Below are 14,339 nucleotides of genomic sequence, written 5' to 3'. Positions count from 1 at the left end.
AGCGTCCTTTACGACCCGCTTTCCCGCCCCTGCTTATTAGACGGATTTAGATTGCAGCATTAAATATGGAAAGCATTATGCAGTGTTTTGGTCTGTGAAAGGAATGGAAACACATAATTTGGAGTAATCTCCCAAATTCCCAGTGTGCACAGCACCTTAAAAATTAATGGGGCACATAATAAAAAAATAAATAACCTTCCCGGCTGTCCTCTGCAACACACAAAAACCTTCAACCACCAGCCAGGGATACACACACAACATGGTCCTGGTCTAGGCCCAAATAGCCCTGAATAATAACTGCTATTAAAATTCAATTTAACAAGGACCGTGCTCCTCGCAACACAGTTCAGCTTATTATTCTCCGGTCGTGGTACTCTGGAAACAAATCTGTGCGCCGCCATTACTGCCAAGAAAGGAGAAGGGGCCATGACTGTGAACACCAGCTTCCAAGTGGAAGCAGAACAGTACATATGTACATGAGATAGTGAGTGCATGTGTGTGGAAATGAGATGGAGTGGTGAAGAACAAATGACAGCGAAGAAAAACTACATTCAAAAGCGCAGAAACATTTCCAGGGATGGTTTACATAACATTAAATAACATTATTAAATGCTAAAAGTGGGTGTATCTAAAATGCAATACTGCAGAAACGTTGCCTTGGTTGAACGCAGGCAATCAACGTGACTGTGGTTTTCCCTCCTTTATTTTCACTAAATAAAGGTTTATAGCCACAATAATGACCTGTGTGACAGTCTTCTCCTTCCGTACCCTTACACTAGCAATGTAATCAATCTCACCCTCCTCATAACCATGCATAAAGCCTGAACCTCCCCATCAAGGGTATCCTGCCCCTTCACATCTGGCCTCTCCTCTAAACACATCCCTGTGCTGAGGGTGAACCTTCTCCCCCTTCTTTGCCATTCACTCATTCATCCCCTCTCAGTCCACCTCTTCCTCATGCCCCTACCTCCTGACCTTTTAAGTAATTTTTCTCCTTGGCTTTGCCACCTTCCTTGACTTCACTTGCGGCTCTCGTTTAACCCCTCCTCAAACTCCTCCCCACCTCCTTCTGAACTCCAATCCCTCCTCTAACTTCACCTCCTGCTGCTCCCCAACCTCCTCCAACATCAAATCCACCAACCCCTTTCTTAACTTGGCCATCCTCTACCAACAATGCTGTCGGCTCTTAAACTCACCAACCTCATCCTCCAACCTTCCACCCTCCTTGTTAACTTCACCAACATCCTATTGTACTAACTCAATCTCCTCGTTAAGTTTACCAGCCTCCTCCCATAACTTCCAACCTCTTCAAACACGCTCTGGGATATAGTGCCCCGTTCACTCAGGTTTATGGTGCCCTGCTCATTAACCTTCTCCCTCACTAAGGTCTCACCACCTCCCCTCCCTCCACACAGTGCTCCTCCAGTCTTCTCCTCCTTGCTCCACTCAGTCTCTCCTCATCCTTCTCCTCTAGAGCTCCCTCTAAACAGGATACATTCTCTTCCCCGGGTCTCCTCTGGCTAAGCGAGGCTGTATGTCTTTATTTTTGTATATTGTCCTTGCCCCTCTGTTGGGCTGGCTACCAGGCTAATGGGTTGTTCCTGTAGCTTGTGGGGGCAGCTAATCTGTGCTTGGTTGAGGCTGTGTCCTTCTTGTGCCATCCCTGGGGGTGGGTCTAATGAAGTACAGGGTGTGAGAGCTGGCAAGGCGTTGGATTACATTTGGCTGCCCTGCCTCATTCCTCCTTCCAGCTGCCTGCATCTCTCAACCAGTTGCCTGTTATGGTGAGTTTGGTTCCAATTGCATAGTTTGTGAGACTCCCTGGCTACTAGATTTCACCTGAGGTGTTGGTGGGGCAGGGCTAGGCAGGAACACAGCTTCCAGGAGCAATGGGTAACCTGTACTGTGCTGGGCCTGAAGGCTGCCTTTTAACATCGATTTTCAGCTCTGAATTGTGTCCTCGAGCAGCAGTTTATTGTGCAGATTAAAAGTGCCCACTGTCTTCCGCTGCTGGTAGTGATCTATTTTGACAACGCTTTGATTTTGTCCTGGGGCTGAGCTTCAGTGAGGCAGAGGTTCGGAGCTACTGTGCTCCGATGTAAAGAAACACAACTCTCCCATGACAATGCATTCAAATGATCAAATTTCAGAAATGCCATGTTACTCTTGTGGTGGTGGCCTGTATTAGAACGATTCCAAGAAGTAAGGCAGATAGTGTGGATGTAGCTAGCTACCTGTGTGTTTTCCGGCACATCCTTCTCTGTGTTAACAATTGCATTTAGTGCAGAAGAAGTGCATTGTGGCGTTTGTAGTTTCCTCATGTTTAAAAGGTGACAGAGTGGTTTGTGTCTTCCCTTTCCTTTGAAGGATTTTAGAAGGGAAAGGTGTGTCTTGTTCCGACAGTGGTCTGATGAGGAAATTCCTATAGCTTGGACTCACCCAACTGGGGCCGAGGGTAAAGAGGTGGTATCGGTCAAAACAGGGGGTTCTCTTCCTTCACCTTGCCCTGCTTTGGCCATTGGCCTCTCCCCCCCCTAACTCTACTCTCAGCCCTGCAACCACCTCCCTCAAAGCCCTCTGTTCCTGCAGCTGTCTCTCCCCTGCTTCCCTCACCTGCATTACCACCGTATGCAGGACCCCTAGTAACTGTTGGTTAAAGTCACAGTGGCACCCCAGTTACGCATGGTTCCCTCCAAACGTTATAAGGGGGGGGGAGACCCCACACTGGGCAGATTTCTTTAGTTTTCTGCCTTGATGGGGGGGAAGAATCCCTTGGGGACCCTGGGTCCCTGGGGCCTGCTTTCACTTGCCCATCGTCCTGGTTACCCAAGTCATTGCCCTCTGCTTTGCCGTCCTTCAGTGTGTGGTTTCTAGGTCATGGTGCTTTTCGCTAGCCGGGTGGAGGAAATACTCAAGGGTTGTGTTTCCATTACCTCTTGTGGGCTCTTCTGGATTGCCTCTAAAGGAGAGGTCTTCTTGTCCAGATGGTCTCCTTCAGTCAGGTGGGCCTTACTCTCCGACAGGGCTATGTGGTCCTGACCCGTAAGGCAAACTGGTCCCTGACTGTTTCATCCGATGGCAAGTCCTTGGTCCTGTTCTTTAAAGCAGGTCTGACTTCTGCAAAGGTAAGGTCGTGTAAGATGGACATCACTTCTCGTGGCTCTACTGCGAAGTAAAGGGTATAATTAATTGTGAGCCTTCTGGTCCCTTCAACTGGAAAGAAAAGCTCTGGTGTTGGTAGCCGACTGTGTTCTCTCGGTGCCGTGCTGCTCAAGCTGGTAAATCACCAGTCTTTCTTCTGGTTTGGACGGTGGGGACCAGTCCCCTCATCTCTGGATCAGGGTGTGATCCACTAGCTTGTGGTGGCGCCTCAGGCAGCCCACACTGTGCCAGCGCCAAGCGTGGGGCTTTGCCACAGTAGTCTAACAAAACATTTTCCCAGAAATTCGAATGCCTATGTGCTCCTAGTAGTGCCAAGAAGCCAGCAAGATGAGGTATATCATACAGAGCAGTAGGTCACGAGCTTCAAACCTTGCTCCTTCCAGCCGTGGGAAGCAAGCACTGCACTTGGGAAGCACGCACCGTTCTGCTGCGGCTGCAAGACGGCATGCGGCACACAACAGAACACGCACCTAGATAAATCCATGGTCAGGGTATGTTTCGTCTGGGACTAAAGTGTCTTACATAAAAAGGTCCACAAAAACAAAATGTAATTCAAAATGTCTAATCTTACTGTTCCTACTATTTACTCATCAATTTTATTTTTTCCACCGCATTGAATGTATGCAAATGAGAGGTTTTATTGGAGTATTGGTACAGAGATGGCATCAGACCAGGCACAAAGGTTGCATATGTTTTATTTGTAAAAGTTGCCAGGGGGTCTGTGTCATGTAATTTAGACTAATTGGCCACTGCTCGGTTTGGCTTCTCCTGAATATGAGTTCTCTGCACAGAACAGCTCCTTACTTTCTGGGAGTGGGTGCACGCCTTTACATTCAAAGGTGTAAAGTTTCTAGACCTCAGTTATACAATGCAACAGTTTTTGATCGATGTGGCATTCTTAGACAACCTCTCTCTTGGAGGTACTAAGGATATGGACATCAAGTCCCACACTGCAATACTTCCCTTTCTTCGACTTAGCCGTCCCCTTATATGTACTGTGAATGTGGCCATCATCCCCACAATGCAACACTTCTTCACCCTCTTCGGCTTGTTAGTGAAGTTGAAAAATTGGACTTCACGTTCCACCATCTCCTCACTCTCCACTGACCTTGATGTGTCATACAGACATTTCTTCACATATGTTGGCATGTGTACATTAATGTCTGGCTGTCTCATGCACTGCAAGACTTTCTGCTTATGGAACGCCGGCTCTTCGGTGTCGTCTCCACACTTTGGCAGTTTCCTCGGTATCGGCTTCTCAAGGCGGACCACTGACTTCCTCTTTGCATGCACCCGCTCCACAATGCTCAGTCGGATTCACACCTTATCGTGTGTACTCGGTCACAAGGCATGCTGCTCTGTGGAAAAGCGTGTCGCTCACTTCAAATAAGCCGCCAACGGCTCCGCATCACAGCAATTGGCTGTGTGTCTGGTGCCTCCTCGCAATTTCTCTAAGCTTCTGTCTCTGAAATGAACAAAGATCCAGCATCCCTCGCTAAAGTCACTGCAGTGTGTGCTTCAGTCTCTGCTAGGCCCTGTGCGTCATTTGTAAAACAAATAAGAAGTGCCAGGGCCCAAATATGCTCTACCACTCCAGTGACATGGTGGGTGGGCACCAATGCTGCAACCACCCACAGCTGTTCCCCACAGTGTCAACATATCTGGGGTTACACTACAGCTTGCACCTGCTCATTGTGGTTGATGGATGCACGGACGATCACCACTTCATAATCTGAGACAATAAGTGTCAGTGCTCAAGAATAAGTGCCAGGGCTGAGCCCTAGCAAACACCCCCACAAATTAAGCACTGGCTAGGTCTCCATACAGTTGGGCAGCTTGAGGCGCCCTCTCGACTCCACCTTCTCCGACTAACGAGCTGTTGCTCTCAGTCTTCTGTTGCAATGCAGTTCATGTGCCGCAACTTTGAATAGGCAACATGTTTTAGTCCAACCCAGAGCATGACACACAGTCCGTGCAAGTTGTCCAACGGAAGCAAGAACAGTTCTTGTTCAGCAGCAAGGCACTCGGCTGCTTAAGCAACAATGACAGCTAAATGTGTGTGTGCATTTTTAATCATTGAATAATTTTCCACAGCCCAACCCCTAAGCTTTAGTAATGCAGTTCATGTAACTGTAGAAAGGAGCATATTTATAAAAATGACAACAAATATTAAACTGAACAGAGAACTGGTGACTAATTAAAAAGTAATAAAAAATAAAAACGAAGTGGAAAATGACCAACTAAATGAAGAAAAAAAGCAATACATAGAATCGAAAACCAGACCACACCCAGTTAGAGGTAACTTACAAAAAGTTAGTTCTAAGTGCAGGACGAAATAACAAAATCCGCTGGAAGGCAAAGACGCATTGGACAAGGATACAAGGTACCACAGACTGTTAAATGTGAAAATAGCACAACATTTTCTCATATGAAAAAATGCTAGGTTAGCTCTAGACAAAAGAAAAATACGCTGTGCTTATCAGGTGTGATGTGCCCTAAAGAAAGGACAGCCCCAATCCCAGTGCATGTCAGACATGAAATCAAGGATGCTCCCCCAAGCAGCGCACAAAATAAATTCTTACCTTGAAACCTATAGACAAAAAAAACTGCACATTTGCCAGGTGGCGCGTTATGCAGTAGAACTGCTCACAAATCACCCCAAAGCCATGACCAGCAGGACACGAATTAGGAATCAAACACATTTAATCGGTGGCATGAACATCCCAAAAATATCAAACTGTGCTTCTTGCCTGTATTTTATTCAAGCTCTTACTCTGATGCAGGTTTGCTGCTGAGAAGATCATTATAATACACAATGCTCCTGCAGGTGCTGCGGCATTACCCAATTTGTTCGTTTTCTTTTGGTCATTTGGCCTTTTTGACCTACTTATTCATGTACCTTTTTACCTTCTGCATTTTTGACCTTCTTTCCTGAACACGCGGAGCGGGGATTGCGTGGGTGTCCCCCGCTCCTCATGTTCAGGTATTTGCAGGCTTAGGGGCTGCGGGGGGTGTCGCCTGCATCCTTAACAATGGAGGCGGGGGAAAAAAACTGCTTGGGCCCCTTTTTTTCAATGAACGCTCAAAACGGGCGCTGAGCAGTTTTACTGCGGGCACTCTGCCCGCAAACAAAACATTTGCGGGCAGATCGTATACATCGGGCGGTGCAGCCTCTGAAACATACGCTGGCGTTCATCTGGCCACTTCATTTCTAACATGGACCCCTGTACAAGACTTGAGAAACACTGAACACAGTCCCTATGTTAAAGGGGTGTGGTCAGTACACTCTAAAGGATGGCCATTGTTCATCAGGTGCCCCTTAAAGATGAAGCCGAGAGAGTTCACTGGAGGATATGATATGATATGGCATTTGTAACGCGCCTATACACAAGTGTTTCAAGGCGCGACGAGGTGGGGGGGAGGGGGGAACAAGGGGAAGACAGACAACGATCCTACTAGGCCAGGTGTCATTCAGATCGCGCAAGTGCAGGGGTGGGGGGGAAGGGAAAAGTGCAAGGGGAAGGGGAGGGGGGAAGTGCAGTACAAGGCAAGTAGCGTAAAAAATAATAAATAAGGCCAGCTGATGGCAAGTGCAAGGTAGATGCAGAACAAGTGCTGGGAAGGGGGGGCTTTAAGGATACAGTGACAGTCCCGCAGTGCAGGGGGGTGCCAGGGAGGCAGTGCAAGTGGAGAGTGGCTGGGCCCTGGACCGAGGTCACTGAGAGTGGCCCAGTTGCAGATTCAGAGCAGATTCAGTGAAGAATTAAAGCTGTTCAGCAGGGGAGCGGGAGAGAGAAAGCAGAAGCAAAGAGGAAGGTTTGAGGTGCTTCCGGAACCGGAGGTGGTTCTCCTCAAGTTTCAGGGAGGCAGGAAGGCTGTTCCAGAGGGAGGCCCCTGCTGCAGAGAGAGATCTACCCCCAGCTTGTTGCTTCGAGAAGCGGCTGACCCTGAGGGAGTTGGAGACGGATGAGCGAAGGGCTTGGGAAGGAAGATATTTAGGAAGAGAGAGTTGAAGGTATTTGGGCCCCAGGCCCCAGAAGGCCTTGTGGACAATGCAGAGGGTTTTGAACTTAATCCTCGCAGCCACTGGGAGCCAGTGTAGAGATTTCAGTCCTGCAGAGATACGGTCCCTGGGCTTGAGGCCAAGGACAAGTCTCGCAGTTCTGTTCTGGATGAGTTGCAGAGGGCAGAGAGTGGAGGCAGGCAGATTAAGATAGAGGCTGTTACAGTAGTCCAGCTTTGAGAGAACCAGGGCTCGGGAGACAGTGAGCTTCTGGGGGAAGGAGAGGAAGGGAAGAATACCTCTGAGGAGGTGCAGCTGGCAGTGTGACTTCTTAGAGACGTCTGATATATGAGGAGAGAAGGAGAGTGTGGAGTCGAAGATGACCCCGAGGTTTTTTGCCTTGCAGGTAGGAGCAGGAAGGGGGCCAAGGGAGGCCGATCAGAGAGCTGCAGGGAAGGAGGGAGTGGGTGTGCCGATAAGTAGAATCTCAGTCTTACTGGCATTAAGGCAAAGGTCATTGGCGGCACACCATTCCTGGATAGCAGACAGACAGTCAGAGATGAGGGAAGGAGAGGAGGAGGCCGAGGGTAGTCTGAAAATGAGCTGGGTATCGTCCGCATAGCACTGGAAGTTGGGGCAGAGAGCGGCGATGAGGAGGGCAAGGAGAGCCAGATACAACAATACTCTTGTCCGTTGTCTTTTTGTTTACGTGTTTACGCGTTCTCTCTGTCATGTTCCTCTGGATGTTCTGAGCAACTAGTCTGACCAGGTGACTCCATTTTAGCAGGAAACATGGGTGCTCATTTCTGGGCTTCCTCTAAGTGACAACACTCGGGTTTGCGTCAAATGAAAACAATGCACTGCACAAAGGAAAATGTCTAGGATTGACAACTTGGGTGTTGCAGTGACATGGGGCCATCTGTTCAATCAATGCACATACTTCTCCAACAATGAGATGTGTCAAAGCTGTGTCATGTGATGCGTCAATGAGCTGTGTCAAAGATGTGCACGGCCCCACCAGAAGGGCAGACTGGAGAACTCTAGAGTTGAGGAGAAGCCAACCACTCCCCGATGCAACCAATGGAGATGGTAAATCGGGCGGTGGCATTCCCAGAGCTCCCCTAGTACTCCTATGCTGGCCAGCAGGGTCTGCATAGACAAGTCAGTACCCTGAGGGAAATTTACATGCCTCCATGATGAAAGTGAGAAACATACAGTCTACCCTTGAGCGAGGTCCATGGATCCAGACGCAGAGCAGAACTCCCAGTGCTGCACAAGCATGAGGGACAAGAAGTGGCAGTGATCTCAGACCGAGCCATACATGCCTACATTCCAAAAGGAAAATCCCGGAGATCTCCATCACTAGAATGCCCCACCCACACGTTCACAAGGTCACGCCCACATGTTGCAATATATTAAAGTGTGTTGTATGTGTTTAATAAACTAACAGGATTGTAATAAGCACCAAACGTGCAAAACATATTAAACATATTATATGGGATACATTACTCACCGTAATCGTATTTCTGAAGCTTATATCTGCTTAGATTCACATGCTGTGCATAGGCCGACATCTAGTGGAAGCTGCGGAGTATTACAGTTTGTTTTTCGAAAGTCGAAAATGGGCGTCGACACAGGCGTGCCAGTAATACTATCCCTAGTGTGACGTCCACTGTACCCAAGATCCCTCACGCGTGTAGGATCCTCAGATTGTATTTTTCCTGACATGAGGAAGCATGAGGAGTAGCGTGAGTACAGATAATCCAAGCAGATAGACAGAAAGGTAAGACTACAAGCAATCATGCGCCTTCTCTCGGAGGGGAGGAAGGGTGGGTCGCATGTGAATCTAAGCAGATACAAGCATCAGAAATACGATTACGGTGAGTAATGTATCCCTTCTGAGGCTTGTGGAATCTGCTTAGATCACATGCTGTGCATAGATTAGCGAGCAGTACCAGAAGAAGGAGGTGGGAAGTGAGAAGGGTCATGAGCAAACAGGTGTCTTAGAACCGCTTGTCCCACTTGTGTATCTGTCTTGGAATGAGTGTCAATGCAGTAATGCTGAGTAAAAGTGTGAATAGAGCTCCAAGTAGCCGCTTTGCAAATGGTGTCGAGGGGAACATTTGCAATGAAAGCCAGAGTGGCACCAATGCCTCTAGTAGAGTGGGCCCTTGGCGTAAAAGGCAGAGTCTTTTCAGAAAGAGAGTAACACAGCTGTATACAGTTGATAATCCACTTCGAGATAGCGCCCTTAGAGACGCGATCCCCCTCTCTGCCTGTAGCTACAGAGACAAACAGTTGATCTGTTTTCCTTAGCGGTCTGGTTTTATTAACATAGTATAGGACCGCCCTACGCACATCTAGGGTGTGTAGTTTCACCTCAGCCGAGCTTTGCGGGTTCTGGAAGAAAGTCGGAAGCTCGATGGACTGGTTTACATGGAACTTGGATATGAATTTAGGTGAGAACCTAGGGTGTGTGCGTAAAACCAGTTTGTCCTTGTGGATAGTAAAGAAAGGATCCTGCACTGACAGAGCCTGAATTTCACTGACCCTTCTTATGGAGGTAATGGCTACTAAGAAGGCCGTTTTATAAGTCAGGTGTTTGAGACTACTTTTATGCATGGGTTCGAATGGGGGTCCCATGAGCTTAGCTAGCACCACGTTGAGGTCCCATCCAGGCGGTGGGTTCGAAATAGGAGGGTGAAGTCTCTTTACTCCTTCCATGAAGGCTTTAACCACTGGTACTTTCCACCACGAGACCTTGTTATGGGATGTGGTGTAAGCCGAGAGGGCTGCCAGGTGTACTTTCAGCGAGTTAAAAACCAACCCTGCATCCAGCAGGTGGAGCATGTATGTCACAACGTTGGAAGGAGTGCAATCAACCGGGTTGATTTGTTTATTCTGGCACCAGATAACGAATCTTTTCCACTTATCAAAGTAACAGTGCCTTGTATTTGGTTTCCTGGACTCCTTTAGAATGTCCATACACCTCTGTGGTAATTTGAGATGTCCAAACTCTATGACTTCAGGAGCCATGCTGCTAGGTTCATAGAGTTGGGTTCCTGATGCACTGTTTGACCCTGTTGCTGGGACAGTAGGTTGTACCAGGCTGGGAGTCTGATGGGTTCGCACACCGCCATCCTGCGTAGGTGTGGAAACCATGGTTGTCTCGCCCACATGGGAGCAACTAGGATGAGCGTCATCGATTCCTTGTTCATCTTGTACACCACCTTCCTGATGAGAGGAGTTGGTGGAAAAGCGTACGCAAACATCCCTGACCAGTTCATCCACAGGGCATTCCCTTGGGAGTCCGGCTGGGGGAACCTGGATGCAAATCCTGGGCATTGTTTGTTTTCGCTTGTGGCGAATAGGTCTATAGTGGGGAAACCCCACTGAGAGAAGAGATCTTCTACTACGTCTCTGTGAAGGACCCATTCGTGTTCTTCTGGGAGGGAGTCTCTGCTTAGAGCATCCGCTAGGGAATTGAGCTCCCCTGGAACATGTTGCGATGACAGGAAGATGTTCCGTCTGAGTGCCCATATCCATATTTTCTGGGCAAGCTTGGACAGATTTGACGAACGAGTCCCCCCTTGCTTGTTCAGATAGAACATGGCTGTCGTGCTGTCCGTCCTGATCTGCACCGACAAGTTCAGTAGATGGGGCTCGAACGCCCTTAGCGCTCGGAATACTGCCAGAAGCTCTAGCATATTGATGTGGTTCTTGGCTACTGAGTGAGACCAGAGACCCTGAGCTGTGTGGTGGAGATGGTGAGCTCCCCACCCAGTCAGGCATGCATCTGTAGTCACCACGGCTTGTACTTCGGGATCGTAAAAGGGTTTCCCCCTTGCGAGATTCTCTCTTGTCCACCAGTGTAGGCTCTGTACGAGCGTTGGCGAAACGACCACTAGATCGTCCCAATGACCACTTGCCTGAGACCACTGTTTCGCCAACCATTCCTGCATGGGACGCATGCGCAGACGCGCGTGGGGGACCAGGTAAATGCATGACGCCATCATGCCCAGTAACCGCATAGCTTTGCGTACTGTTATCTGTTGACCTGACTGATAATGCGGAATTTGCAGAAGTATATTCCGAATTCTCTCTTCCGAAGGGAAGGTCAATCCTTTCTGAGTATCTAGGATAGCTCCTAGAAACTGTTTTGAGGTGCTTGGCACCAGACTTGACTTTTTCTCGTTGATGGAGAAGCCTAATTCGTGGAGGAGGTCGATAGTCCTTTGAATGTTTGACCTGCAAATTCCTGGGGTTTCCCCCGTTATGAGCCAGTCGTCCAGATAAGGGTACACCGGGATTGCTTCCCTGCGTAGGTGTGCAGCCGCCACCGCCAGTACCTTGGTGAATACCCTTGGTGCTGAAGCTATCCCGAAGGGCAGTACCTTGAATTGGTAGTGGCGACTGTCCACCTTGAAGCGCAAGTACTTTCTGTGCGCTGGGAGCATGGAAATATGAAAATAAGCATCTTTCATATCCAAGGTTGCCATGTAATCCCCCTTTTTTAGGAGGGGGATTACCTCTTGTAGCGTGGTCATACGGAATTTTTGGGGCTTGACATACTTGTTGGCAGGCCGTAGGTCCAATACTGGGCGCATTGTCAAATCTTTCTTTGGCACAAGGAAGTAAGTTGAATAGATACCCTTGTTTACCTGGTGTCCTGGGACGAGTTCTATCGCGTCCTTTTCTAGCAGAATGGCGATCTCCTCGAGAAGGATCTTTTGATGCTCTAGGGAGTGCACTCTTTGTCGTGGAGGATGATTCCGGGGACGCTGCAGTAGTTCTATACAATATCCTGCGGATACTGTTGACAGCACCCATCTGTCTGAGGTGATCCCTTCCCAAGCCTGGGTGAAGGTGGAAATGCGTCCCCCCTACTGGGGTTGCGTGGCAAGGGACCCTGAACTGAGCGTCACTGTTTTGGTGGAGGCGTGCCACCTCCCTTGTTGGGGCTGCCTCCGCCTCTTCCACGACCTCTCTTGTTACCCCTGCCGTAACTCTGGGTAGACTGCTGGTTGTTATTCCATTGTGTACCTTGTCCCTGGGCATAGTTGCCTCTTTGTGAATTTTGGCCGCGTGGGCGACGAAAATTATTGTTCCCCCTCTGGTTAGGGGGTTTGTTGGTAAGCTGGCCAAGGGATTTGAGAGTCTCATATTCATCTTTGGCATTTTTAAGTGCGTCTTCGACCGCTTTCCCAAACAATAGGTCGGGTTCCACTGGCTTGTCTATTAAAGAAGCCTGGGTTTCTGTCTTGAATCCCGACTGTCGTAACCACGCATGTCTCTTGATAACAGTACCTTCTGCTATCAATCTCCCTGCGTTGTCAGCGGCGCCGAAAGTTGCTTTTAAAATGCAACCAGACACGGCTCTCCCCTCTGCTGAGATCCGAGCCAGCTGGCCCTTTAACGGTTCTGGAGCAGAGGCAATGAGCGCCGCGACTTCTTCCCATTGATGGCAATTGTAACTAGCCAACAGGGTGGTGGAATTCGCAATCCTTGCTTGGTAGGCGGACGTTGAGGCTACCTTTCTGCCAAACCCGTAAAGTTTTTTGCTCTCCTTATCGGGAGGAGCTTCTGATGAAGATAAGGGCGTGCCAGCCCTTTTTCTAGTGTTGGTCACCACTAGGGAATCTGGTTTAAGATGTCCCCTTATATACAGAGGGTCAGACTGGGCTGCCCGGAAAATCTTTTCAATTCTGGGGTTGACAGCTCTGGTGAGGTTAGGATTCACCAGGGAAGGATCTATTCTTCGTTGGATGGATTTGAGGATAGGGATGGTCTGAGCGACCGGTCTTCTCTCTCCTACAAACTCCTCCGCGAAGTCCCTTTCCTCCTGTACACCGTGGGTGTCGATGTGGAAGTGTTCCGCTGCTCGAGCGAGAACCTCGTTGAGGAGGGGCTGGTTATCAACTGGAGAGTCAGTAACTGGGGCTTCGCTTTGTACTGGGGAATCTACTCTGTAAATTTCCTGCTCATCTTCTCCCTCCTCCAGGTCCTCATCCTCTGCATAGTAATCTGTCCCGGTTTGTTCTTCCATAATTTCAAACTCCTGGTCCTCTTCAGGGAAAACTTGTCCCCGGTAACTGGGGAGTGGAGTAGAATATGGAGTGGAGTAAGGCTGAACCTCGAAGGGTTCAGGTCTTTCGACCCGGGGCTTTTTACTTAGCGGGATAGGATCGGAGGAGCCTGAGGGTGTGGCCCCTTGAGGGTTATATGAAAGAAAGTGCTCTGGGTTCTTATCATAAAAATCAGCCAAGGAAGACATCCTAGACATAACCCTGTCTATGTCTTCACTGGACCATTCCCTGGAACAGGGTATTACTTTAGCAGGAGATGATTTATGGGACTTTTCAAGGGTAGACTTGTGTTTACTTGTCTGCCTACGGTGAGAGGATGGCTTTACAGGGGTGGAAGGCTGTGCTTTCCGCTGTTTCCCCCCCTCCCCGTGCGTGGAAAAATGTTTTCCCTGTCCCTTGGAGGCCCCAGAGATTTTCGACGCCGGGCGCCGAGGGTCTGGAGAGGTATCTGTGTGCTTCGGGCGTGGGGCCTCACTGGTGTTAACCGCGGTCTCGGTATCTTGGAGCGCGGCCTGGGGGTGGAAGTCGTCTTCGTCTCCCGACGATCGAACTTCTGTTAATGTGTGTAGCGAGGCACTCTTGGCAAGAGTGGATGATTGCCTTGCGTCGTGAGGTGATCTCGATCGAGAGCGCCCAGAGGACACCGAGTCGGACCGTTCTTTTTGTGCCTCTTTCCGGGAAGTCGACGTCGTCGAGGTCCGGTTGGTCTTAGTGTGTTTAGTGTGTGTTAGGTGTGTAGCGCTTGCGTCGCCGGGGGTCTTCCCCATAGCCGCCCTGCCGGACGACCTTCCGAGGTCGGGGACCTGCGCTCGCCGGCTGTCTTTCGACGCCGTAATGCCCTCGCCGTCCGAAAGTACGGGGTCGCTGCCATCGCTGAAGGCGCCCTCCGCTGCCATGGCCTCCTGCCTGGCGTGGTGGGCCCAACGCTTTGTCGAACGGTCCTTAAGTGTCTTAGGTTTAAACCTACTACACGCTCTGCAGTTCGCTTCGGGGTGATCCCTCGGCAAGCAGAGATTGCACGTGGCGTGCCTGTCGACCCAAGGGTATTTGCGATTGCACTTGGGGCAGAATTGAAAAGGGGTACCCTC

The 14,339-nt window shown here is 49.5% G+C and overlaps 1 protein-coding gene across 2 annotated transcripts in view; it reads right to left on the bottom strand.

Annotated features, from left to right (window-relative positions):
• Positions 1-14,339, bottom strand: part of FUT8 (fucosyltransferase 8) — an 857,288-nt gene that overhangs the window by 43,305 nt on the left and 799,644 nt on the right. The window lies entirely within an intron of this gene.

This window comes from Ambystoma mexicanum, chromosome 14 (assembly GCF_040938575.1).
Source record: "Ambystoma mexicanum isolate Mex_15411 chromosome 14, UKY_AmexF1_1, whole genome shotgun sequence".
Classification (NCBI taxonomy): domain Eukaryota; kingdom Metazoa; phylum Chordata; class Amphibia; order Caudata; family Ambystomatidae; genus Ambystoma; species Ambystoma mexicanum.
The sequence above is the reverse complement of the archived record's forward strand: the minus strand, read 5'-3'. Positions and strand labels throughout refer to the sequence as shown.